The sequence below is a fragment of the Patiria miniata genome, unplaced genomic scaffold (genome assembly GCF_015706575.1).
Source record: "Patiria miniata isolate m_02_andy unplaced genomic scaffold, ASM1570657v1 HiC_scaffold_1, whole genome shotgun sequence".
Lineage (NCBI taxonomy): Eukaryota > Metazoa > Echinodermata > Asteroidea > Valvatida > Asterinidae > Patiria > Patiria miniata.
Genome location: NW_024037047.1, coordinates 22,492,223 through 22,517,913, shown reverse-complemented (window position 1 = coordinate 22,517,913; position 25,691 = coordinate 22,492,223). Strand labels below are relative to the sequence as shown.

Genomic DNA, 25,691 nt, shown 5'->3' with positions numbered 1-25,691 from the left:
GAATTCCAAGGGTATCATTAAGATTACCACTTTAAAGAGATAAAACTCCCAGTTTAGGATTTGAATACTCATTTCAGATAAGAATTTCTGATAACGGGGAGGGAGGATTCCACCAGAGGCGGACCGATGAAGACAAACAAATATTGTTTTGATTTTGAAAATAAAATAAAAGATTTCATGAACTTAAATGGGTTTCAAGCATTTATACATGCATCAACTCTCCCATGCTAACATACATTCTGTGCCAAGTTGTTGTTTCAGTCAAAATCAATCAAATGACTGTTGTCAACAGTTTGTATATTCTTTTACTTTTCCAGGATAAACCTGCTTTTCATAAGGACCTTGCATTAAAATAAACTAATAATATGAACGTTACAAAAACGAAGGCTTAAAAAAGAAAAGGCAAAAATGATATGCACTAAATACAAAAGCAAAATTTGAGAAAGATAAAAGCAAGCCAGCAACCAAAACAATCAACTCTCTGCGTAAAATAACGTTACTAGAAAGAGTGCTAAAAAGGACCCAGACAATACAAGGTTCAGGTGCATGTATAAACCAACAGAGAGACTTCAATAGGGATGAGTGCAGAAACAATGTTGAACAAATTACAGTAAAAACAAACATAAATCCCTTAAAAACAACAACAACAATGGGTGCATCGACGTCTAGTGATCGTGGTGTTTGTTTTTTACGAAACCCGAAGAAAACGAAATATTCAATCTTAAGAAAACGGAATTTTGATTAAAAAAAAAAGGAAACTTTGGACCTCACATTTAATTGACAAAGAAAAAAGGTAAAAGTGGAATTTATTGACTGTTATCAGCGCGTTATATGCCCTCTACTGAAGACGTCATAATGAATTATGGCGAATTGAACAAAAGGATGATTAGATTGTGTGGCATGAGACAATTTTGATTTCTGAAAAGCACAGTTTTGCGTACATAAGACAAAATCCAATACACCAGGACAAAAATGTGTGTTCATGGTTTGAATTGGCTTGAAATGAAATTGTTTGATAAAGAACAAAATTAAACATTGGAAGTGCACAAGATCATTGTTGACAGATAAATTTGAAAATTATAATCAATATATTTCAAAGATAAACATGCTAATGTAGCCTGGAAAACCTATATTCCATTCCCGTGGGAAAAAAAAATGCAAAAAAAAATATTATTCACTGCTTAATCCAGCAGCTTACATGGGTACACAAATAGCACCGTGCACTGACGTTTTCTTTCTAAATGTCTTACTAAATTTAAAACAACCAAAATCTACATAATACTTTAACTAAAATCAAAAGTGTACAAATTGTCATAAAATCATGTTTTTCATGAATTATAATTAGAACTTTTCCAATTTGTACATGTCATCTACCGGTACATGTTAACATAAATATATACACACTGTAAAGCTTCATATATGTAGAAGTGAATCCAATTGCCTGCAAAAAACAGACACAAAGTCCAACTAGAAGCCATTGTATTCTTATTCGGCTGAGTTAATCAGTTATCAACTAAATAAGCACGTTAAGAAATATTTGGTCATATATGAACAGTCAGACCATTTCACTTGACATACAATCCAGTGGAAATTCCCCAATTAATTTATAAATCAAATGAATTGCATCATAAATGTGCCCGATAAATCTGTCGAAGAAATCTTGAAATGTGTCAGGAGGGAATACCAGAGTTTTACTTTCCCAGTCAATCTTCTTGTATGCACCCCTCCTTTATTAAAGGTGGAGGGCTGGCCAAGCTTTGGCTCAGGAATGGAGCAGCTTTTAAGGGGGAGGGGTTTAGTTGGCATACATGTTTACTGCTACTTTTTTTCTGTGGCTTTGACCGACGAAGACAAAAAAATGGTTGTTTTGATTAAAACAAGTAAAAACTGTTTCTTCAGAACCTCAAATGGATTTCAGACATTTATAATACATAAAACCCTCCCAAGCAAACATACATTCTGTGCCAAGTTGTCCTTTCAGTCAAAATTAATCAAGTGACTGTTGTCAACAGTATATTTATTCCTGTATTTATCCAGGATAAACCTTCACAGCAAGAAGCTGGTTTTCATTAGGACCTTGCATTAAAAAAAATAATTAATATGAATTTTACAAAATTGAGGGCTTACTAAAAAGAAAAAGAAAAAAATGAAATATGCATTTAACATAAAAGCAAAATCTGAGAAAAGATAAAGGCAAGCCAGCAACAAAAACAAAGCAACTCTCTGGATAAAATAACGTTATTAAAAAAGGGTGCTAAAAAAAGAAAACAAAACCGAAATAAAAGGTTCAGGTGCATATGTATAAGCCAACAGAGAAACTTCAATAGGCATGAATACGGAGAAAAAAAATTGAAAAAAATAGAGTATAAAAACACACATAAAAAAAATTTGAGAAAATCAAATAAAACAGGAACACATCAAGATCAAATACTCAAACATTATGTAAAAAACGAATACAAATACTCAAACAATATTTAAAAACGCACAAAAATACTGATTCAGGAGACATGGATGTTAAACATTTAAAGACAAAACTCCTTTCTCATAGATTACTCTGTTTGAATATGGGAGCCAATTTTTCATATTTAGTTATTCCACATTATCTTTGTAATTGATTACACACCTGTGAAGGGGTACAAGCCTTCTAGACTGATTCTCTGACCTTACAATTCCCCAAGGTCTATACATTGCTCTGTTTCAGCTTAAGTAGGGCCAGGGAACCAGACTACAAAAACATGGTTGGTTTTCTTTGATTTTCCATCTCCAAACCCAAAACGTGAAACAAGTCAGTTTAACATTTTTTTCTAAGACATACTAATCCCCCAAATCCATTTATTCTGAAAATTTAAGCAATTAAAGCAAATGTTGTACATTCCCTTTATTATTGAGGTATCAGTCAGATAAAAATATACAAAATGAAAGTACTGAATCCAGCTGCCTGCAAATACAGACACAAAGTCTAAATACCGGTAGAAGCCATTGTATGTCATTTTGGTCAATTTAGTTAATTGGTTATTAATTAGATTTTGGGATATACAAAAACCGTATCACTTAACATACAATCTAGTGGAAATTCCCCAATTAATAAGGGAATAAAATGTGTGTGTTTGGAAGGTATTAAAAACTATGTTTTAGACCGGTTGGAGTCTGGATGGGTAATTATCAGCACTCCAGGCTTCAAACAGTCTTAAACAGGGTGTTTAATACCGACCAAGCACCTAGTTATTCCCATCCATCAATACTTTTTTGTTTTTTGGTCCAAAAATCAAACTAGACGTTTCCAATCTTTTTCGAAACGTCCCTCTAACTATAGTATGGAAAACCCCTCTACAGCTTCTTATACAACTCCTCACCTTGTAAAAACATACCCCTTCCTTTAAGGTGGAGGGGCTGGCCAAGCTTTGGCTCAGGAATAGGGTGGGTTTTAAGGGGGAGGGGTTTAGTTGGCATATGGAGGAACTTTTTTTCTGTGGCCTTGGAGGGAGGTTTCCACCAGAGGTGGACCGATGAAGACAACAAATATTGTTTTGATTAAAACTAGTAAAAAGTGTTTCTTCAGAAACTCAAATGGGTTTCAACCATTAAATACATGCATTAACCATCCTATGCAAACATACATTTTGTGTTTAAGTTGTCCTTTAAGTCAAAATCAATCAAGTGACCGTTTTCAAAGTTTATTTATTCCTGTATTTATCCAGGGTAAACCTTAACAGCAAAAACTGGTTTTCATTAGGGCCCTGCATTAAAATAAACTAATTAATGTGAATTTTACAAAATCGAAAGGCTTGAAAAAGAAGTGTATGTCATCTTAAAAAAGCAAAATCTGAGAAAAGGTAAAGCAAGACAGCAATATAAATATATCAACTCTCTGGGTAAAAAAACGTTACTAAAAAGAACGCTAAAAAAGAATAAAATAATGAAATAAGAGGTTCAAGTGCATGCATAAACCAACGGAGAGACTTCAACAGGCATAAGTACGGAAACATTTTTGAAAAGATTAGAAAGAGTAAAAACAAATATTGGCCTGGGGGGGGGGGGCCTATCCCTTAAAAAAATTAGAAATTTGAGAAAACTACACACACAAAAACCGGAAAAAAAAGATCAAATACGCAAACATTATTTAAATGACGAATGCAAATATGGAAACAATATATATTTTGTAATATTTATTTTTTAATATATTATATGCAATTTATTGAGCGTGTTTGTCATTGTGATTTGTATATTGGCCTCCCCATACCAGACAGAATGTACAACAGTAATCTAGAGTACGCATGACTAGGCGATGAACAAGAGTGCAAAGACTATTTCTTGGAATACAGAGACGAATTCTGTTCAACATGCCTAGTTTGGAAGAAATGGAAGAAGTATTTAAAACAGCTGACCTTCTCAACTAAAGAGTCACCAATAAAAAATATGGGAGCCATTTTAGCGAAGTCAAAATATCAGCAGACGAAGTTGTAAATGGGCAGCCCAGAATTAGTCTGGCTACTCTTTTAAGCAATTTATTGAGCGTATTATTGTGACGTTCATATCGGCCTCCTCGTACCATTCAACGGTAATCTAGAATAGGCATGACTAGCTATAGGCACTGAACAAGAGTGCAAAGACAATTTCTTGGAATAGAGTGACGAATTCTGTACAACATGCCTAGAGATGGACTTTTGATCATGTTCAGTATGAGCAGACCAAGTAAGTGAGCCATCAACAATAATGACCAAACATTTCAAACTGCTGACCTTCTCAACTAAGGAGTCACCAATATAAATATTGAAGTTATTTGAAGCAATTTTATGTTTTGATCCAGTGAGCATGGTCATGGTTTTAGAAGCATTGATGGTTAACCTATTTCTCTTTGCCCAATCGTTTAATCTAAGCATTGCTTCGTTGAGGCTGCTCTCGATTTCTTCTAATGTTGAGGAGCTACATGTTATTGTAGAGTCATCTGCGTGTGTACATTTGACAAATCAAACAGTTAAGAGCTCACTGGCAGTGACTGATTCTATAACTTAATACAGCTATGCTGAGACTGTAGGTGATTGCTAAACCAGCTTTGCTGACTTTGTGCCTGCTTTTGTCTTTTGACTGAATTTGACTAGTCAGATCGAGTGCTTGCCGAAAATATAATCTGACTGTTATTGACTTCTCTGTGTAAAGGCATGGCAGGGAGAGGATTAATTCTTTGACTGTCCTTGACTGTTCAAACAGCAGGAGGGTTAATGTACTGTAACGGATAGTCTATGCAGTACTTTTAATGTCATTGCTTCTAGCACTAGTGCTCCGGCGGAGGGGCTCCGGCGGCGCACACCTGAGTCTGGCTAGCGCGCGCTTCGGAAATAGGCTCAATAAATAGGTTGCTTAAGTGGGTTTCTTTTGTCGGGGGACGCGGGAAAGGTTTGGCAAGATGGCGGGGACATTGCAAGTTGTTACAATTGTATACATTTGTTCAGACTGTGTGTATTTCAATGCTGGGAATCAGCAGTCGTGGTACTGGTAGCAGTTTGGCAGGTTGACCACAGAGTTGTTGTGCTGAATAAATGAGAGTTTGTTCAGAAGTTGGAAATCCTGTGTGTTTGTCCCCTTTTCTTGCGTTTGGCCGGACTCGGAGGACAAGAACCCAATAAGGTCCCGTTACAGTACAATGAGCCTAATATGGTCTAAGCTTGGTACAATATGTTTCAAATCAACCACAGTGAACAAAGTTTGAAATACTGATGAAAACCATTTTTGTTTCTCAACAATAAAAAAAGTGGTTTCATAATCTGAGCCTGCCATGGGCGTCGCAAGGGGGGGGGGGGGGGCGGCAAGGGGGGCCCTTCCCCCCCCCCTTTGGAAAAGCCACACAAAAAGGGAAGGGAAAAAAGACCCCCAAAAAAAGAAAAGAAAAAGAGGCGCGAAGTCATAGTGGTGTAAATTTAATGAGTTTTTTGGGGGGGGAGGGGGGCAAAATGTCCTTGCACCCCTCTAAAACTGATAAATCGAGAATTTGTTGAGAAATACAAGATTTTGGGGGGAAACAAATATGTTTTGCCCCCCTCTAGAAAAAAATCCTGGCGTCGCCCATGGAGCCTGCAAAGAATAATGTCTCGGGATGTTTTATCAACCAGAGCACCTTTAATATCAGTAGCATGTGGAATTTAAAGGGAATACAACATTTGCAGACATCGAAAAATAAAACTACCAAGTTTTTACGAAATACCTTACTAGGATGTTGGTAAATGACAGTCTAAAGCATCCTGTAAAATTATGGCACCTGGTGTGAAGTCATTTTCAAGAAAATTGTATTTTTGTATATATTTCCAACGGTGGTCGGCCGACCACCGTTGGAAAAAACTAACTATTTTTCAACTACTGCTCCAACTTTACACTTTTTTCAGTCCAAATTTTGTTTGCTATTGGTTACATGTTCATGAATGGCTGCAGTTCAGCTAGACTGGTTCCCTTACCTTACAATCTTCTTGGCATTTATAAATTGATCCATTTTATCTTTAGTGGAGTCAAGGAACCAGACTACTTGAACATTTTTGTTTTTCTTGGTTTTCCAGCATTTTCGAACACAAAACTTCAAACATGTCAGTGTAACAATATTTGATCTATAATACTACCCCCTCAAATAGTTCATTACTGAAAATTACAGCAAAAGCCAATGATGTACATTCCCTTTAAGCAAGCATAAAAACTTGTTGAAACCGTCTTCAGTGACTTTTCATCACGCGGTCACGGATCCTAGAAAAGGGGGTGACCTGGTCGCTGTGGTGTTTCCCATACCGACAATGGTTCACAAAGTGCTCGCCGTTGTTGCGAAATGGATTGTACACCGGCAGGTCATTATCTGATTGACTTTTCAACTGACGCATGATTTCATCCAAAATATCAGTCCTGACTAACGGTGGACAGATGTGATCTCTGTCGTTGTTGATTCTGACCATGGCCTTTCTGGAAGCTTCCTGGATTGAGTCCATACAGAGGACTGGTTTGTCTTTCGCTGAGGACCCTGAACCAGAACTCTTTTTATTGGAGAAGATTTTTCCATTTCTGTCAGCCGGAGCAAAGTGGACCACTTGGTCGTGGCCATCCCCCCATTTGCCGACATAGATGCCCCAACTATGCATGTACGGCCGAGCGGTGCGATGGAACTCCAGCCTGTCACCCACATGCAACCGGGGCAATAACTGCCCCGATTCGCACCAGTCACTGACCAGCCCGAAACCAATGCGCCAGTCGTCATATCGACAATAGTTTACAGAGCCTTTACTGTCTTTGAACAAAACCTTGCATTCGTAGTGCATGACCGCCCTGCCCGACAACCGAGGGCTGATTTCCTGGAGAATATTTTCCCTATCTGACGGTGGCCACTCCCAATCGTCTTCGTTGTTGATTCTGACTTGATTGCATCCATCAACTACATGTATCAATGTAGATTTAACACAAGGGTTTGCTTTGAGTCTCTCTGTGGACGTGGCTGAGCTCGTTTTGTCGCCATGGGCGAAGAGGACTACTTGCTCCAAGTCGTCCCCCCATTGGCCGATGTAGATGCCCCAGCGCTGATCATACGGAGTTCTGCATCTGAACTCCAGCCTGTCTCCTACGCGAACTTCATGAATGAAGCCCTCGAGATTAGCCTTGCTGTACCATTTGCTTAATATCCCGTAATTATTGTCTATGCGGTAGTTATGCTGACGATCTCGATCGTATCGACAGTAGTTCACAAAGTCCTCACTGTCTTTGAACTGGTTTCTGCACATGTACACTTCCTCACCTGCATCACTCTCGTGTAATTCTTTGAGCTGATACGTGACTTCCTTGATAATATGTCCCGTGCTTAGTGGTGACCAGTCTTTATCCTTCAAGTTGTTGATCCTTACTTTACTACCTGGCTTATCTAAAAACATTAAGATGAGGGTAACAACAAACACATTTTTACTGGCTGGGAATTCGACATTCAAGAAAGTATTTCTGGTTGAGTTCGCTCCCCCCTCTTCGTTGGCACGATTGCAGAATTGGACTGCAGACCAGTCTAAGTAGTTCAATTTGCAGATGGCCCAGGAGTGCAGACGCAGCGGATTCCTATTGAGCAACTCAAGTCTGTCTCCCTCACGCACATTATCTATGAATCTAGAGAGTTTGTCCAGATCGCACCAAACGCTGACTCCTCCAAAGTTGTTGTCACAGGTTTGGCAAGCGATTGGTTTCGTTACCCAGAAATCATCATCACTTGTCAGCCTCGATCCTGTACTCTCCGCCATAACTGTCAAAGGTTTTCCACTGTAATCTCAGCCAAATGGTTACGATCAACACCTCAACACTTGCGCTACCTCAACATGTAAACTCTTGAATGGTCGCATGTGAGAAAAATCGGAACGCTGCCAAATAATGTACGTGTCTTCTTTGCTTCACAATTCGGTCTCAATGATAATTCAACATGGCGTTAACGTGAATAGTAATGGCACTTATCAGCACAAAGTGACTCAATGAGGCTTGTATGATTAGTACCATATGTATGTACTTGCACCATCAGGTGACGTTGGGTGTGTTGGGTCCATAGTACATTTTGTTTTTCCGAATAAACATTTGAAAACGGTTTTCAGTTTCTCGCCAGTTAATAGTTAATCAACAATTGAGATCAAAGTTTCATATTATATATGTTTGTTTAGACCACACACAAAAAAGGCTCCGGTTTCTGGAATGCGCGCGTGTCGCCGTTGCCATGCGCGTCGACAAAATAAAAAAGGTTTTTTTTTTCCAATGTAAGATGATGTCTCAAAACCGCCAAACTCACTGGTTTGACTGGAATCCTGCTGCTGCACAATTTTAACGTGTTTTTAGATGGGGTTAAGATCGAGCATAAGCTTTATGTGGCCTCTCTGGGCTGCCATATATTTTGTACTAAATGAAGTCGGGCACCATTAACAGTTATCAGCCGACATTTCAAGGGAAAAAAACAGCTGCCTCGCTGCATTACTTTTTGGCAAGCTCCATACCAGAAACCGAAGACTTTTTTGGGGGAGGGGCCTTACCTTACATTTCCATTTCAATACTGTCACAAGGTTCATCTGCCATAATCAGGATAATTGTTACAGAATACACTTTTACAGAGAAAATGAAATGTGACAAAAGACACTGCTTAATCACCACAGCTTACAGGGGTACACATAAAGCACTGTGCACTGATGTTTTCTTTCCAACCAAAACAAACAAAATGTACATAATAATGAAATCAAATAAACCTCAGGTAGCACTTAAATGAATAGCTAGAGAATAGAATGTGCATGAGCTTTCATAGCTTTATGTAATACATGTAATAATGTGGTCCTTATATAGCGCATTATACCAAAGGTGTCCAAGTGATTTAAACAAAATTATTCTTGCAGATTCCCAGTAGTTGAATAAAACATTGTAATCCATTAATATCTTAAAATTTTGTTACGGATGGGACAGTGTGCTTTAATTCTGGGATAATCTATTTTGCATCTAGGTTAAAAAAATGTTCAAACATTGTTTTCACAGTGCAACCTCGGAGGTGTGTGCTTTTGTTAAACACGTATACATTTAAGTAGACCTCTTGCGGATTCATTGTTAATGAATTAGCATTTGCAAATGCAATCTTTCACTTGTTGAAACCGTCTTCAGTGACCTTTCATCAGGAGGTCACGGATCCTAGAAAAGCGGCGGACATGGTCGCTGAAATATCTCCAATATCGGCAATGGTTCACAAAGTGCTCACAGTTGTTGGAGAAACGATTATACACCAGCTTGTGGCCATCCTGTTTACTGTCCCACTGACGCTTAATTATGGAACGCCAAACGTACCAATTTACGATGTTACCGGGTAAACGTAATTTGATAATGTCGTCAATGCATTATGTGATGTAGTCAATGCATTATGTGATGTAGTCAATCCTTTATGTGATGTCGTTAATCCATGTTGTGATGTAGTCAATCCATTTTGTGATGTCGTCAATCCATTATGTGATGTGTTTAATCCATTATGTGATGTCGTCAACCCATTATGTGATGTAGTCAATTCATTATGTGATGTAGTCAATTCATTATGTGATGTAGTCAATTCATTATGTGATGTAGTCAATCCATTATGTGATGTCTTCAATCCATTATGTAATGTCGTCAATCTATTATGTGATGTCGTCAATCCATTATGTGATGTGGTCAATCCATTATGTGATGTCATCAACCCATCATGTGATGTTCTCTATCCATTATGTGATGTCGTCAATCTATTATGTGATGTAGTCAATCCACTATGTGATGTAGTCAATCCATTATGTGATTTCGTCAATCCATTATGTGATGTCGTCAATGATTATGTGATGTTCTCAATCCATTATTTGATGTCAATCTATTATGTGATGTCGTAAATCCATTATGTGATGTAGTCACTCCATTATGTGTTGTAGTCAATTCATTATGTGATGTAGTCAATCCGTTATGTGATGTCGTCAATGATTATGTGATGTTTTCAATCCATTATGTGATGTCAATCTATTATGTGATGTCGTAAATCCATTGTGTGATGTAGTCACTCCATTATGTGTTGTAGTCAATTCATTATGTGATGTAGTCAATCCATTATGTGACGTGGTCAATCCATTATGTGATGTGGTCAATCCATTATGTGATGTCGTCAACCCATTATGTGATGTTCTCAATCCATTATGTGATGTAGTCACTCCATTATGTGATGTCGTCAACCCATTAAAGGGAATATACATCATTTGCTTTTGCTGTAATTTTCAGAAATGGAAGGAATTGGGGGATTGGAAATATAAAGCAAATATAGTTACACTGACTTTTTGGAGGTTTTGGGTTCGAAAATGCTATAAAAACCAAGAAAAACGATCATTCACCTGTAGTCTGGTTCCCTGACTCCATATAAGAAGAAACAGAGCAGTTTACATACATTGGGGAATTGTAAGGTCAGGGAACCAGTCTAGCTGGCTCGTACCCGTTCATAGGTTTGTAATCGATTGCAAACAAGTGCAATAGTCAATTGGGGCCAGTATTTGAAAAAAAGCCAGTTGTTTCCAACGCTGATCGGCCGATCAGCGTTGGAAATTGATACAAAAATACCACTTTTCTTGAAAATGACAGTATACCAGGTGCCATAATTTTACAGGATGCTTTAGACTGTCATTTACCAACGTCCTATTAAGGTATTTCGCAAAAACTTGGTAGTTTTATTTTTCGATGTTTGCAAATGTTGTATATTCCCTTTAACGTGGAGTTACTGCGTAATGGATTGACAGCACCGCATAATAGATTCACTACATCACATAATTTGGGAGCCAGGGTGACCGCTTTAGCTGAATTTCGGCTTAATTTGACAGAATTTTTCGGGACAAAAACGAGTGAAACAGAAAGTTTAGCAGATAGATTTCGTTAATGAGCAAGCAGAATTTTGTAAAATTGGTAATTTGACGGGAAAAATGGCAGATTTGAAAATATAGCCGATTAGTTTTGAAAAAGCTTCAATTTGAATCTGCCCGACTGTAAAATACTTATGCCAGGATAGACACGTGCAGGAAATTTTATATTTTTTTTGTTTAAGGAAATTATAAACTGCATGTGAGCATAAGTGTTTATAATGAATTCCGTGTAATGATAGGTGATTTAGCAGATTTTTGTGAAATCTAGCAGATTTTGAAAGTGCATCTAGCATGCTGCCAGTACCTTACGGTCACCTTGGCAGGAACTATATAAAGGGATAGCTCGAAGCGTATTGCATCGACCATGATGGGTATACTCACGTGGAAGCATGCAGGCGTGTGCTGCGTTAAAGTTGTGCCCGTGTGACTCTCGATATCAGACGTAATGTTGTCCTAATTATCAGACACATATTACCATGAAGACATTGTCTGTTTTTATGACACTTCGGTAAGTGTTATTAATTAAAATAATCTTAAAATTAATGTGGCCTGACGTTGCGAACTTAGCAAGTTCTTCTTCAGAGGCTAAAACAGAAATGACAGAGGTACTCAATTAACATGGGGGTGCACACAAACATGCAGGGCTGAAAGAAGAAACACAAAAGGAGGATTAGGTGTGAAAAGTGTGGAAAGATGCAGGGGAGGGTGGATGAAAGAACAAAGAAACAAAGGGAGATGGCAAACCACAAGGGGTCTTTTGTAAACAGGGGAAGGACCAGAAAGGGGAAGGATCAAAGGTCACAAAGTGTCTAGTTTCTTGGTGTTGACCGTTGACCGGTGGGCATAGAAACGCTTCTTGAGCGTATTCTTTGTCTCACCTACATACTGCACTCCACAGACCCTGCAAGAAATGAGATATATGACATTAGAGGTGTTACAAGTGATGTCACCAATGGTTCTGTGGGTAGTGACAGAAGAGTGGCCAGAAAAGGAGTCAGACTCCTAATGGAACACAGAACATGTTTAAATTATCCCTTGAGCCCAATGACAAGTACCAAGCACATTTTGCTAAAATTAATTTCATCATCGGCGACGTCAAATTATATAACTGTCGTGTCTAGTCAGGTTTTATTTTACGGCAATAAAAACGGTCAGCGCTCTTTGAAGACGCGCCTTCGGAGCCCTGTAGTTAATTTCTTTATCATGAATTCATGATGCACCGGTATGCTTCAATTTTGGAATGATTTCGTTTTCATCAAGAAAATGAGCCGTCTTGCTGTACGATGGAGAATATAGGTACAGAAAAGTGTATGGAGAGAGCCCTAGGGTGGTTGGGCATTTTTAATAGTTTTACCAGATCAAGATGGACCTTGCTGAGGATGTACTAGCTATAGCATCGCTGTTTGAGACAGGCATGCGAAAAAAATTATCCAGTGAGTTATGTAACTGAGCAGAAGAGGGAATTAAGAAAACAATGGTTGAAGGAGATTAAGCTTGTTGATAGATTTATATGAACCAGTTTATCTGTTGGAGATGGAGATCCAAGGGCAGGCTAATTAGGTTCACATGCTCAAAACAACTGAGCAGAAGGGCGGATGGCGGATCCAGGCATTTTTGCAGGGGGGGGGGGGAGGGGAGTCGGAGGTCAGGGCCGTCAGGGTTTTTTATGTCCAATTGTTGTGGACAGGCGGTTATAAAAAAAAACAAACCAGGCGATTTAATTTTTGTGTGTCAGGGGTTAAACATTACTGCCTGCAAGCTATCAGATGGGGGAAGGGGGGGGGGGGAGGGACATACGCTTTAGAATGGCACAGCTCATTACAGACTTAATTTTTTCATGTGCCGCGAAAGACAACGAATTATTTCAGGAATGATCGGTGGGTGGCAAATTGGGATGGGATTACGAATTAGTGGAACAAGAAAAGTACAGGTAGTGTGGTTATAGATCAGTAAATGTTTGATTATGATCATGTAATCCTACAAGACAAATTGAAAATGCTGAATATTAACTGGTTATGTCACACCTTAGTGGTCGTAGTAAGTCTGTGAATGTATTGAGGCCTTTTAAAATCAGATTGTCTTGACTAATATACCAATGAATCCGCTAACCGTGTAACTGGTCATAAACTTGTCGTGCTATGAAAGATTCTTTATACCAATTAACAAATTGAGATACATGTACATTCTGTATACATTTTTATCTTTTCGATTAGAAACTTTCATAAAAATAGAAGTATATTATTCAGATTAAAGAAAGAAAGAAAAAGCGCCTGGAAATTTAGTGGGGCCTGGTTTAATATACTGATTATCCCTAACCAAGGCTCTTGTCTTAATGAATTTTCGAATAAAACTTTAATCAAAGCCTCCAATATTGTTTGCCTAAGCCAAAAGAAAAAAGAACAACACAAAAGTTAATTACCAACAATATTGTTGGGCACGATTTGGCTTTTTTCTGTGACACGTGCTAGGTACTTGTCAATGGGCTCGAGGGATAATTTAAACATGTTCTTTTTTTTGTCATGAAAACAGACAATGTCTTCATGGTAATATGTGTCTGATAATTAGGATAATATTACGTCTGATATCGAGAGTCACACGGGCACAACTTTAACGCAGCACACGCCTGCATGCTTCCACGTGAGTATACCCATCATGGTCGATGCAATACGCTTCGAGCTATCCCTTTATATAGTTCCTGCCAGGGTGACCGTAAGATACATGCAGCATTCTGCTAGATGCACTTTCAAAATCTGCTAGATTTAACAAAAGCCTGCTAAATCATCTATTATTAAACGATATTCATTTATAAACACTGATACTCACATGCAGTTTATAATTTTATTAAAAAAAAAAATTAATTTGCTTTAAAAAAATTAATTTATTTTTTTTACTGCACGTGTCTATAGTGCCTGGCATAAGTACTTGACAGTCAGGCAGCTTCAAATTGAAGCTTTTTCAAAACTAGCCGGCTATATTTTCAAATCTGCCATATTTTTCAGTCTAATTACTAATATTACAAAATTCTGCTTGCTCATTAACGAAATCGATCTGCTTAACATTCTGTTTCACTCGTTTTGGCCCGAAAAATTCTGTCAAATTTAGCCGAAATTCAGCTAAAACGGTCACCCTGGCTCCCAAATTATGTGATGTAGTGAATCTATTATGCGGCGTTGTCAATCCATTACGCAGTAACTCCCGAATGGGTTGACGACATCACATAATGGAGTGACTACATCGCATAATGCATTGACTTCATCACATAATGGGTTGATATATCACATAATAGATTTACGACATCACATAATGAATTGACTACATCACATAATCGATTGACTACATCACATAATGGATTGACTACATCACATAATAGATTGACGAAATCACATAATAGATTGACCACATCACATAATGGATTGACTACATTGCATAATGGATTGACTACATCACATAATGGATCGACAACATCACATAATGCATTGACTACATCACATAAAAGATTGACGACATCACATTATAGATTGACGACATCATATAATGGATTGACTACATCTCATAATAGATTGACGACATCACATAATGAATTGACTACATCACATAATGGATTGACTACATCACATAATAGATTGACTACATCACATAATAGATTAACGACATCACATAATGAATTGACGACATCATCATATTACGTTTACCCGGTAACATCATAAATTGGTACGTTTGGCGTTCCATACTTAATTTCATCTAAAATATCAGTTCTGACTAACGGTGGCCAGAAGTGATCTCTGTCGTTGTTGATTCTGACCTTATTGTTTCCGGAAACTTACCAGATGTCGTCTACACAGAGTACTGGTTTGGCTTTCGCTGACGACTTAGACTTGATGGCAAGTCGTTAGACTATAGTGGTTTATGTCCGTCATCAGCGCCAGAATCCGCATATCGGCCATGCCACCGCCGTTCACGCAACGTGAGCGCTACAACCAGTCATGCAAAAGTCATGTACAGTACATGTACGATGTACATGTTATACACGTACACCGCGCGGCATGGTCAGTGCGTGTCTAATGCAGTACACGCATGGGATCGCACACGCATGGGGTCGAAAATGTACGTAGCGTCCCCGCTACTAGGACAGCATGCGGTATGTCGTAACCCCGGCACAGAGCTTGGCAGTCGCGCGCGGCGGACGCGATTAAAACCACTCATTACAGACTTGATTTCAAGTCTACTGACGACTCAGAACTAAAGCTCTTTTTCTTGGAGAATAGTTTCGTATTTCCGTCAGCAGCTGGGGCGAAGTGGACTACTTGGTGGTGTTTACCCTCCCAGTCACCGACATAGGTGCCCCAGTGCCCGTACGGCAGAGTGCGACTGAACTCCAACCTGTCACCTAGTGCAACCGAGGCAAAAACCACCATGGAGGGCGCATCTCACTGACCAGCCCGAAATTATTGCGCCGGTAATCGTATCGAATGTAGTTTACAAAATCCTCACTGTCTTTGAACGAAACCTTGCATGCATGTCTGCGCGTCTTACCCGGCAATCGACAACTGATTTCCTCGAGAACATTTTCCTCGTTTAATGGTGACCAAATCAGATCTCTTTTATTGTTGATTCTGACTTGTTTGTCTTCGATAACTACTTGTATCCAAATGGATTTAACCCAAAGTTGTGGTTTAGGTCTCTCCGAGGACCCAATACCCGAGGAAGTCATTGCTGAGTCGCCCGGGTCAAACAGGAGTACTTGCTCGAGGTCGTAATTCCCCCACTGACCGATGTAGATGCCCCAGCGCTCATACGGAGAACTGTATCTGAACTCCAGCCTGTCTCCTACGCAAACTTCGCTATTAGCCCTCGCTATTAGCCTCACTGTACCATTCGCTTACTCTCCTGTAATCATTGTCTCTGCGATAGTTTTGCTGACAATCTCTACCGTACCGACAGTAGTTCACAGAGTCCTCACTGTCTTTGAACTGATTTCTGAACACGTACACTTCTAAACTTGCATAAATCTCATGTAATTCTTTGAGCTGATACGTGATTTCCTTGCGGAAACGTCTCTCGCCTAGTGGTGGCCAGTCTTTATCTGTGAAGTTGTTGATCCATACTTTACTGCCTGGCTTAAATAAAAACATAAAGATGGGGATAACAACAATTACATCAAATGTCCATATTTTTTTCCACCCCACTGAAACTTCAAATGAAAGAGGCACCTGGTAAAACCCTGCAAAACCTCACAAAACATGGAGGTAAACCTCCAGGTAAACATTGAGGTAAACCTTGAGGATGAACCTTGAGGGTGTACCTTGAGGGTGTACCTTGATGGTAAACTTCAAGGTAAACCTCCAGGTAAACATTCAGGGTAAACCTTGAGGATAAACCTTGAGGGTAAACATTGAGGGTAAAGCTCTAGGCAAAACACCAGGTAAACCTTGATATAAGGAGGGTAATCCTCGAGTTTTAGATAAACCTCGAGGTTTATAAACCTCCAGATAATCCTCGAGATAATCATTGATGGCAAACCCCGAGGTAAACCTCGAGGTAAACCTCAAGGTAAACCTCAAGTTACCCACGCTAAATGTTGCGTTCTTCCCAAAGCTGATAAGGTTTTTTTTCAATACCACAAGTTCTCAATAAAGCAAATAGCATCCGCCGTTAGTGAAGTTACATCAATGTGGGGCTTAAATCACTATCAAAATATATCAAGCAGTCGCTTTTCAGACATGGGACTCATTTCCAAATTTTGAGACAAAAATTCACGGAAAAAATTGTACATACCTGACGGGAGCAAAATGATGCTTTACTGAAAGCAATCAGAGCAAATAGGGAGATTTGTGTCCAGAACCTGAGCCAGTCACGATATCTCCTCCTGCAGCGAAAGAAAAAAATGTTAGTGATATGCCGTCCAGGCTCTGCATGTTTTTCTCACATAAACATTAACTTTCGTACTGTAATGAAAAAAAATCTTTTCTATTAAAAACAAAACAAGTCACAAAAAAGCTTCAATTTTAGATCTCATTTTGTGCATGAATTGATCTACCGAGTGGGTAGACTGGTTCTTGGCCCACAAATTATCGTACCCGAAGGGAGGGTAGGTGGGATCAAGTCCCTGTGTGTATTAAATTGGTGTCTGGCTGTAAATAATTAATAATTTGAAGTTATAACTCTATGGACTGATTGTTTTTCAGTCGATGCCGCGAAATGAATAACTTTTTGCCAGAAAAAAAATAGCTATTTAAAAGCAAAATCTATTTCTGACAGGTTAAACAAAAAACTAGCACAGGAAGTACATCCTTTAGAAGTACAATCCTTTATATTAACCACTAACCAGCTGAGTCCAACACGATCCATCATCAAATTTTGGGTCACATTTTGTTGATCCGAGAACCAAATATCATTTTCTCTAGCTTTTGAGTTCAGCTGATATTGGGTTGTGCCCTTCTTGACTATTTATTCATTTCCTTTTTATAAAAAAAACACTGTTGATGAGTGTTGTTCCGAGTTATTGTGAGCAAAAAATACTCGGGTGGGATTCAAACCCACGACCTGCCAACTAGTGCAGATGTCTTACCACTCAACCATCGAGCTTGCTGGGGTTGGCAGGCTGGTTCAAATCTTATAAAGCAGCGGGTACCAGTACCACAAACCAAACTGTTAATTTACATGTGTATTAAATTTTGCGTCTGTGTGATGTAAGTTCAAAATTGGGTTTTAACCTTTAACGACATATTTTTTTGTTTCATTCCAAGTCGTGTTTTTTCTCACAATGACAGTACAGAATTAGGCCCTATAAAAACAAACATGTCGGTGAAGGGCAAAACCCAATATTGAATTTACATCACCCCCATGCATAATTCCATCTTATGAATATTCATTGGTTTCACTCTACAATAGCTGTTAGATGGTGTCAAATAGGATGGTCCTCACACAACACTTACAGCAGAGGTAGGATTACAGTTTTGAAAGTCAAAGCTCTAAAGTGGTATACACAACTTTCATACTTTGTCCCCGTTTGCGGCAGGTCATGCTTGCTATACTACGTCAACATGAGGAAAATTTTCAAGGTGAGATTCTCATTGATGCATACAAACATGACATTTTTCTGTTCCTCGTTTTGATGTTATGCCCTGCTTACCATTTCCGTAGTTCATCTACGTGTAAGAACCGGTTTCTGCACTCTCGTGGCAGCTTTCACCATGTACGCATCGGGACTGGCGTGATCAATGTTGTCATTCAAACAGACACATTTTCTGCAGGAGCGATAGAGAAATATTCAATACTTGCAGTGGCACAACTAAGGGTGGTTGGGGGGAAGTAAGCTAGGAGCCCTGCGTTTCCCCTCAGAATTTGAAGGAAGGCAAAACATGAACTTCTTATTGAATATAAAACCAAATGAATGACCCATCTCCCTCAACTTCCCCAATCCCCTCTCTTTTCCCCCTTCTCCAAACCCCGAAAAATTTAGGACAGCCGTTTGGCAATGAAATTGCCGAGTTAAGTCACGAAAGCTAAAAAGCAAGATTTATTATTTAAATAATGATTTATTTGTCATATATCCTTACTTCAAACTTGAGACAACATTTTGGATTAATTGTAATGAGGCCATGAAACGAACATTACTTATCAACTTAAGTTTGTTTTGTGATATGATAACTGGTGAAATGTGAGACTTTGATGGTTGGTGAAGTTCATTTTCTCTGTAAAAGTGTATTCCCTAACAATTATCCTGATTATGGCAGATGAACCTTGTGACAGTATTGAAATGGAAATGTAAGGTAAGGCCCCCAAAAAGTCTTCAGTTTCTGGTATGGAGCTTGCCCATAAGTGGTGCAGCGACGCGGCTGTTTTTTTTTCCTTCACATGTTGGCTGATAACTGTAAATGGTGCCCGACTTAATTTAGTACAAAATATATGGCAGCCCAGAGAGGCCACATAAAGCTTATGCTCGATCTTAACCCCATCTAAAACACGTTAAAATTGTGCAGGTGCAGGATTCCAGTCAAACCAGTGAGTTTGGCGGTTTTGAGACATCATCTTACATTGAAAAAGAAAAAACCTTTTTAATTTTGCCGACGCACATGGCTACGGCGACGCGCGCGCATTCCAGAAACCGGAGCCTTGTTTTGTGGCCTAAACAAACATATAAACTTTGACACTTTGATCTCAATTATTGATTAACTATTAACTGGCGAGAAACTGAAAACATTTATGTTTATTCGGAAAACAAAATGTTGTACTATGGACCCAACACACCCAAACATATTTATAGGTGCCACGTCACCTGATGGTGCAGGTACATAAGTTAACATACGGTACTGTTCACACATGCCTCATTGAGTCACTTTGTGCTGATATTAAGTGCCATCACTACATTGTATTCACGTTAACGCCATGTTGAATTATCATTGATACCGAATTGTGTAGCAAAGAAGACATGTAAATTATTGGGCAGATTCTGATTTTTCTCACCTGCGACCATTCAAGAGTTTACATGTTGAGGTAGCGCAAGAGTTGAGGTGTTGATGGTAACCATTTGGCTGAGATTACAGTGGTAAAACCTTTGACAGTTATGGCGGAGAGTACAGGATCGAGGCTGACAAGTAATGATGAAATCTGGGTAACGAAACCAAACGCTTGCCAAACCTGTGACAACAACTTTGGTGGAGTCAGCGTTTGGTGCGATTGCGACAAACTCTCTAGATTCATAGATAATGTGCGTGAAGGAGACAGAGTTGAATTGATCAATAGCAATCCGCCGCGTCTGCACTCCTGGGCCATCTGCACGTCCGCAAGTAAATTTAACAACTCTGACTGGTCAGCAGTCCAATTCTACAATCGTGCCAACAAAGAGGGGGGAGCGAACTTGAATGTCGAATTCCCAACCAGTAAAAATGTGTTTGTTGTTACCCTTATCTTAATGTTTTTAGATAAGCCAGGTAGTAAAGTAAGGATCAACAACTTGAAGGATAAAGACTGGTCACCACTAAGCACGGGACATATTATCAAGGAAGTCATGTATCAGCTCAAAGAAGTACACGAGAGTGATGCAGGTGAGGAAGTGTACATGTGCAGAAACCAGTTCAAAGACAGTGAGGACTTTGTGAACTACTGTCGATACGATCGAGATCGTCAGCATAACTACCGCATAGACAATAATTACGGGATATTAAGCAAATGGTACAGCAAGGCTAATCTCGAGGGCTTCATTCATGAAGTTCGCGTAGGAGACAGGCTGGAGTTCAGATGCAGAACTCCGTATGAGCGCTGGGGCATTTACATCGGCCAATGGGAAGAAGACTTTGAGCAAGTAGTCCTCTTCACCCATGACGACAAAACGAGCTCAGCCACGTCCACAGAGAGACTCAAACCAAACCCTTGTGTTAAATCCATACAGATACATGTAGTTGATGGATGCAATCAAGTCAGAATCAACAACGAAGACGATCGGATGTGGCCACCGTTAGACAGGGAAATTATTCTCCAGGAAATCAGTCGTCAGTTGTCGGGCAGGGTGGGCATGCACTACGAATGCAAGGTTTTGTTCAAAGACAGCGAGGGCTTTGTAAACTATTGTCGATATGACGACTGGCGCATTAATTTCGGGCTGGTCAGTGACTGGTGCGAATCGGGGCAGTTATTGCCCCGGTTGCATGTGGGTGACAGGCTGGAGTTCCATCGCACTGCTCGGCCGTACGAGCACTGGGGCATCTATGTCGGCAAATGGGGGGATGACCACGACCAAGTGATCCACTTTGCTCCGGCTGACGGAACCGGGAAAAAGTTCTCCAAGAAAAAGAGTTCTGGTTCAGGGGCCTCAGCGAAAGACAAACCGGTACTCTGTGTAAACTCAATCGGTGAAGTTTCCAGAAACGACAAGTTCAGAATCGACAACCAAAGAGATGACGACTGGCCACCATATGACAGGACACACATTTGGAATGAAATCGAGCGTCAGTTGAAAAGTCAATCGGATGGCCACAAGCCAGTGTACCGTCTTTTCTCCAACAACTGCGAGCACTTTGTGAACCACTGCCGGTGTGGACAACATCACAGCGACCAGGTCAGCCGTTTGTCTATCCGTGACCGCCTGATGAAAGCATTTGCATTTGCAAATGCTAATTCATTACAGTGAATCTGCAAGAGGTCTACTTAAGTGTATACGTGTTAAACAAAAGCACACACCTCCGAGATTGCACTGTTTAAACAATGTTTGAACTTTTTTTTTTAACCTAGATGCAAAATAGATTATCCCGGAATTTAAGCACACTGTCCCATCCGTAACAAAATTGTAAGATATTCATGGATTACAATGTTTTATTCAACTACTGGGAATCTGCAAGAATAGATTTTTTTTAAATCACTTAGACACCTTTGGTATAAGGCGCTATATAAGCAACACATTATTACATGAGTAGGAGGGATGTGGGGGTACGAGACCAAACCCAATAATCTCGCCCCCCTCTCTCTCCCCTTGGCCACGCCCCCCCACCCGCCCCCCTCCCAATGATCTCTGCCCCCCTAGCCCGTCTCTGCCCCCGCCCCTCTCAATGATCACCCTCTCCCTCCCAATCCAAATATATCTCTCCCAATATCTCAGTCTCAGCCCCCAGCCCAAAACCGGGCCCCAATTTAAGATGTATTTTTTATTTTTGATCTTGTGTTAAAAAATAAAAATACGATTTATACAAGTCTACTTTAACCTTGACTTGCACTTCCTTGCTCCATGGGGTGACGCTGAACTTGTGCACCTATTCAAATTCAATGAGTCGTGAATTGCTTTTGTTAGTTGGGGCCGCATGCATATGACTCATATCCCATACGTCAGAAGCAAACAATGGGTGCTAATTTTATATATAAGTGAGATACCCCTTACAGCACTGCCAGAAGCATACAAGACAGAGTTTAGTGACGACAATCAACATTACACTGGCTTCATTTTCAAATACGGGGCCAACTCTATCTTTGCTAAAAGGTAAGTTTAGATCGCTGTGTATTATTTTAACATCTAAAAATTAATGTGGCCTGACGTTGCGAACTTAGCAAGTTCTTCTTCAGAGGCTAAAACAGAAATGACAGAGGTACATACATTAACATGGGGGTGCACACAAACATGCAGGGATGAAAGAAGAAACACAAAAGGAGGATTAGGTGCGAAAGGTGTGGAAAGATGCAGGGGAGGGTGGATGAGAGAACAAGGAAACAAAGGGAGATGGCAAACCACAAGGGGTCTGGTATGAACAGGGGAGGGACCAGAAAGGGGAAGGATCAAAGGTCACAGGGAGTGGGAACGGACAAAAGAGTGTGGGAGTGAAGGGGGATTATGCGGGGGGGGGGGGAGGCGGCGGGAACAGTATGGAGGTGGAAAGGGATGAAAGATGGGGAAAGATGGGGAAACACAAACAATGAAGACCAGGTGGATTATCTGTAACAGAAGACAATGGAGGAAGAAAAATATTAATCATTTCCAAGTTGGATGTTGAGACCATGTGGTTGAATAGTTCGAAGACGATTCATCCACACTTTCTCTCTGCTGAGGCGAACTGAGTCCTTGCGATGGCCAAGAGATTCAATGCCCTGCAAAATCATATCAGAAATGGAGTGGTTAGGCAGGTTGAAGTGATGACCAACAGGGGTGTCTAGTTTCTTGGTGTTGACCGTTGACCGGTGGGCATAGAAACGCTTCTTGAGCGTATTCTTAGTCTCACCTACATACTGCACTCCACAGACCCTGCAAGAAATAAGATATATGACATTAGGGGTGTTACAAGTGATGTTACCAATGGTTCTGTGGGTGGTGACAGAAGAGTGGCCAGAAAAGGAGTCAGACTCCTGGATATGAATCTGGCAGACAACACATCTGGAACTGCACTTGAAAGTACCATTATTTTAACATTCAGTGTGTGTACGTGAATTATGATTCAAGAATCAAACTGGCGCCGACGTGAAAACATAGGTTTAGATTATATTTGGAAGTCGTATGAAGATAGATAGTTTATGTTTAGATAGACTTGTTTGTAATGAATGGTTTTAAAAGCAGTTTGTTTATGAATAAGGTATACGATAAATATCATTATTTATGCAAATTGTTCGATTGGGTTTACTACCCGTAGGGAGAACTCTGGTCATTTATTTTAACTTAATTCTTGATTTGGTTTACCCCCTTTTAGAATCTATGTTGTGAATCGACAGATCGTGCTCAAGCTTTTGAAGCAGACCCAAGAAATTAAGTTAACTGTTGAAAGGTAAACTGATTTTTGACTATATTTTTAGTTTAAAGTAAGAGAGCGATAAACTCTACAGTAGGTTTTTACTCTTAAACTTATTATTTTTTTAAATATATTTTGCAGAACTGAAAAAGAAGTACTCTGACAAGAGGAATTATGGCAGAGAGGACTACAGAACATCTAACAACCAACACCCTCTACACACCACCTTCAAGCACACCGGTAAGCGACGATACAGACCCCCAGATGGACGTAGAACTACAATACACCCACGAAAAAAAGCAATACACCCATGAAGAAACGCAATATACCCACCAATGGAGCAAGCACAAGATAGAAAAAATAAGAGCACATAAAAAGTATCACCAAGAAATGGTAACATTTCTTGGTGAGTTAGAAGAACAAGGCCCCAGCGTTAATTTATCAATACCCAAAAAACCAAAAGGAAATATTCGATCTCTATTAGATAAACAAACAACGTCTAAGCTTACTGGAAATGATCTGCATCTATGTTTAATTGGTAACTTAAAAGAAGACTCTTCTCAGGAAAGCCGCTGTCCTTTAGGTGAATTATCTGAAGTAAAAAACCTGGAGACAGCCCGTAATTATCTTGTAGCTGCCTATGATAGAGTTACGCGACATGAGGCCCTCACAATCCGTTATTATCTGGACTATGGAAGAGCACTTCATATTGCTCATGCAATTCATGCTTATGAGCAACCATTACAATCCTGGGAAGACTGGGTTAAAGACAACGTAGGTATCCAGCGGTCTTACGCGAATAAGCTACGCGTGATTTCACATTTATTATGCGACTATCCCTTGTTTAGGCTATTGGGACTACCATTTTATAAACTTTACAGCCTTAGAAAAGAAATTAAACTTATGTTGCAAGTCTCACATATCGCCAATATTTGGAAACAAAGTACATATAGGACTACCTGATTATACATTGTTTTATCATGACGTTAGTCGATATGGTTTTGTATATAACCCATCGGGTACAAAATGTGTACAAAGGCACTGGTTGTCACGATAAGGCTGATCGTTAAATGAATCATCAAAGTAGTTTACATGACAAGTATTCTTTTGTATTTGGTCCTAGTATGACCATTTAACAATGGAGTGTGGTTTTTGGTAAAAGGCTGATCGTTATATGAACCATCAAAGTAGTTTACATGACAAGTATTCTTTTGTATTTGGTCCTAGTATGACCATTTAACAATCAGAGTCTATGATCTATTGAGTGTGGTGCCTAGCAACGTGAATGCTTTTTAAAAAGACTTTGATATTGTTGTTTTAAAGTTTATCATTGTTTGTAAATCTTAGTAAAATTTTGTATAAATAAATGGTTGTAAATATAATTTGTTTCTTTAAGGGTTTTTTGTTTGTGTCTGAGTATTGTTTGTCCTATAGAGGGCGCCATTTATGGGTGTGAGGGATAGCAATTATAAACAGAGGGCGGTATTTAATTTTTATGCTAAGGGGTGCTATTTATAGGCGCTAAGAGATCTGATTTTAATTTTATAAAAATAAGTGCTAAAATAAAAAAAAACAGAGGGCGATATTTTATTTATTTAAAAATGCAATCATTTTTATTTAAGTTTATTAAATAGATGAAATACTTTGAGATGCCGCAACTTGGGGATCAGTGCGATCATCATATAATCATCGAGAATGATTTTTTAGTTTGTGAAACGTGCGGTGATATCTCGCGTTACTTTGATTTTTCGGCAGAAAATGCGCAAGAAGATCGTATCAATTGGTCAATTTTAAAAAGAAACAAAAGAAAAACTGTGGAGAAACTTATTTTGTTGGTGTGTCCAGAGCAAGACGTAGAAGATGTCCAAGAAACAATCAACAAATATAACGAGCTCGTTAATTACAAAACATTGAGGGGAAATGGTTGCGTCAAACGGTCGTTAATAGCCGCGAGTTTTTATCACGTCGTTGGATTAGACAAAGAACGAGTTAGAGATTTATTTAAAGTGACTCAAAATCAATTTAATAAGGCACTAAAAAGATACGATGACCACTACAATAAAGGCGGGGCCGAGGGTGTAGCCCTAAGAGGTGAAATAGAGGT

General features: G+C 39.4%; 1 long non-coding RNA gene across 1 annotated transcript; it reads left to right on the top strand.

Annotated features, from left to right (window-relative positions):
* The first annotated feature begins 22,252 nt into the window (after positions 1–22,252).
* Positions 22,253–24,827, top strand: LOC119720534. Its single transcript, XR_005270118.1, has 3 exons — positions 22,253–22,353; positions 23,549–23,623; positions 23,729–24,827. It is a non-coding gene; the product is annotated as an uncharacterized LOC119720534 (long non-coding RNA).
* The last annotated feature ends 864 nt before the right edge of the window (positions 24,828–25,691 follow it).